This window comes from Aphanomyces invadans (assembly GCF_000520115.1).
Source record: "Aphanomyces invadans strain NJM9701 unplaced genomic scaffold supercont1.118, whole genome shotgun sequence".
Classification (NCBI taxonomy): Eukaryota; Oomycota; class Saprolegniomycetes; order Saprolegniales; family Verrucalvaceae; genus Aphanomyces; species Aphanomyces invadans.
The window spans coordinates 39,890-43,571 of NW_008580263.1; positions in this window are offsets into that span (position 1 = coordinate 39,890).

A 3,682-nucleotide genomic window follows, 5' to 3' on the forward strand; every position below is an offset into this window, starting at 1 on the left:
TAGATTCTGCTCGAGAGCGGAACGGCAGCAGAGTCGTTCGGCCGGTGGTCACAACTCGCCTCGCTGTGGCGAGGGACATGTCGTTGTGCTGGGCGACGAGCTTCCAGTTGTCGCCGCGGAGGAAGGCGTCGAGAACACGCTTCTCTCCTCCGCGGTGGGGCCTTTGTGTGTTTTCATGCGAAGACAAGTCGGGTGATTGGAAAATGATCATTGTGCATTGACAGTTTACATGTTGGGCACGAAAATAGCGCGCTTCTGTGGTTCACTTTGATTGGAACAAAATTCATGTTGATCCGAAATTTTGTACTCCACATCTCTCGTGAAAATTTATATTTTATATCCGATTCAACTTGATTGGAAAAAGTGCGCAACTTGATTGGGAAAAGGTGTAGTCCGCTACCTCTCACAATGCTTCTTTGACTTCTTTTCCTAACCATTTCACCGACAACTTCAAACCAGTCATTGATCAATCTATTGATCCAATGTGATGCGTCTTGTCATGCTAAGCACGGGTGGATGCAGCTCGTGACTGGATGCACCGGCAAGTTGGATGCCAAGTTCGAGGCAGAGAGCTTGATCGTACGGTTGGACGAAATCTGGGGAACGACACGCCTTCCACGACGTTGCACGTGACTATGCTGCCTGTGTTGGACTGTACCCGCTTTCGCCCCGCCTCGTGCCCGTAATGTGCGCCCTGCAGAACACGCATGTCGCATGGGTTCAAACCAGGGGGTTGTATCGGATCGTCGAGCTCAACGAGGCATCTAGGTGCTCGGGGGCCGCCACGACGACATCGTCGGCGACGTGGGGGCTCTAGCGGCAGTATCGAGCGATGATGCGACAGTATTCTTCAACTCGGCTCGTTGAGGAGCGCAAACGAGTTTATCCAACTGAACAACTCGATGCTCAGGAATAGACGTCCGGTAAGTGGTCAATGGCGAACCAGGGAAAATGTAGATGATATCTTTAAAACAAAGAATAGCTGCAAAATATAGTATACTACAGCTTCCCTAGTAATCTAGTTGCCAACGGGTGTCTCTATCATGAATTGCAAGCTAGAGTAATGTTGCCGAAGCTCAACCCATCCAGAGGACAATGCTGTGGAGCGCTAGGTCACCTGAAGTAGGTAGTGGAGTGAAGTGGACTCGATGTCCACAGACACGGTTTATGGACGTCGAATGTCGATTCCAGGTCGAGACAACGGTGTTGACGCGAAGGTTATCGTAGGGGCGTTGGCGAAGGAGATGCAGTCCAGCACGCATGTCGCCTCCGTGCGAGTCGTTGTCGCCCAGTTGACGTAAACGGCGACGCGTTGTTGACATCCACATGAGAAAGGACAATTCCAGGAGGACGTGAGGCGGCGGAAATTAGCGATGTTGGTGCAGCACAAGGTTGTGATGTGTCCATACCAGGTGGAGCAAAAACCCCGTAAGCATGATCCAGAGGTCAAACAGTACAGCAGTAAGGGGGAGCGAGCCATTGTGGACATGGAAGTCGTCCAGATTTGTTATAGAGTGCCAGGTAAATGTTGGACCGAGCTGGTGCCACGCTGCCGAAAGCAGATTCCACAGAGGGACAACGGTTTGACACTCCCTCAGTGCGTGTTGTTCGGTCTCAACTAAACCACAGCCGTGCGCGCACATGATGGAGCTGGAGTCGGATTGCGCACGAAAATGGAAACGGGCATTGACTGGTAGCATGCGGAGAATAACTCGCAGCCAAACGCCAGAATGTACGGGGTTGAGAAGTGTCATCGAATGACGAACGTGCCGCATGTATATGCGTGCTAATGGGTGGTCGGGGCGAGATTCAGACACCGTTGGGTGCGGGACGGTGAGGTCGGGCCCATGGAACGCCGTTGAACGGAAGACGCGACGCGGCCACAGCTCGTATGGCACGCACATGTCTTTGATGACCATTGAAGAGCCGTGGGACGAAGTGGGGGCACCCTCGTCTGGTGCGTCGGGGCGGTTTAGTAGCTGGTCACGAATGGCGTCGTAGACGTTGGAGGGGTGGTCATAGACGCGCCTCGTACGGTCGACCATATCGAATCGAAACCTGCCTCTGTGCAGTGACATGGTCACGTTGCGGTTGCCTGCGGGCATAAAGCACCGAAAGCGGTCGAAAGTTGGCCAAACTCCACCAGGACCAATGCGAATGATATCGACTATGGAGGCCATTGCTGGCTCCATCGAGGCACCACTGGCGACAAGTAATTGTAGTCGATGCAAGTTGGGCGGCGCATTGACGCTGGTCCGTCAGGAAGGGTGGGTATGTTGTGGACCAGATGTGCATGCTGAGCGTGGTGGTCAAGTCGGGCGGCACTTGCTGTCTCGTCGGCAGTGGCACGCTTGACCAGGATACCCAAACATCGCGCCACAGAGGTTGAACCTCATCAAGGTCATGCCACGAAGTTGTTGTGACGGGACGACGCCACAGAAACGGGTGAGATTGTCTATGTATCTCGGGGAAACAACGGGCGAATTGCTCCAACACTAGAGCTGTCCACGGTGATCGGGCTTCGTCAGGGTACGCTGCATGAGTTTCTGTAGCAGAAGCAGACGTTGTGTGCGAATGCATGACGCGATGTGGGTTACACCAAGGCCCAAAGCTGTATCGTGATGCCAGATGCGAGCGGTCAGAGGACGGTACTTGGGGTCATCTGAGGTTTTACTGTCGAGAACGTAGTTTGATAGAACTCGTTGCCAAGTTGAGACGATGGTGGCAACCGTCACACCTGTGATGTGTCAGATCAGTGAGAGAATCACGGCTGATGCGAGGGCTTTGCGTCCCTGGAGGGTTCTTGCTCGATATGACCATTTTGCGAACGCCTGCAAGTACTTGTCGTTGATGAGCTGCACTTGGTACGCAAAGTCGAGGTTGTGACCCACATATATACCAAGGTAACGAATGGGGAAACCAGTGTCCGCGAGAGTGATTGACGGTGCGCTGGCTCAACCGACCGGGGGTTCATTCGAATTGAGAACCAGAATTGTGCACTTACTGAGGTTGTCTGCCGTTTCGAGGGAGTTGGACAGGAGGGTAGCGTCGTCTGCGAAAAACACACTGGTCATGCTCGTGCCATCGGGCATGGGGATGCCCAGTTCGAGTGCAGCTCGAAGCATGTCACCGAGCTATGTAGAGGTTGAACAAGAATCAGGACAAGGGTCACCCTTGTTTGACACCACGGGTTGGGCGTATGGCTGGCCCGAGGGAGTCGTTCAGCAGCAGGCACACGACAGGTTTGGTGTAGAGCAGCTTGACCCACTCGAGAAAGTTGGACCCGATGTTCATTTAGCCATGACATCAAACAGAAAGGTTCGGTCGACACAGTCGCAAGTCTTGGCGAAATTGAGGAAGGACGCGTACCATTCCTCATTGTCTCGTGTCGCTTTGTGCTGTAGGGCGTTTAGCAGGTGGATGTGGTCCCGCATGCTGCGACCGCCGACAAACCCTGCCTGCGTTGGATGGATGATGGTGGGCGCGACGGTGGACAGGCGAAAAGCCAGTACGCGTGACAGGATCTTTACTTCAACGGGCATGAGTGCGATGGGGCGGTAATTGCCCGGATCGGTTCGCTGGCCCTTCTTATAGAGCAGAATCACCGCGCTCAGGCGCTGCTGGGGGAGAAGGCATCCGAATTTGGACCGCTGGTCATTGAAAACTCGGGTCAGGATGGCAG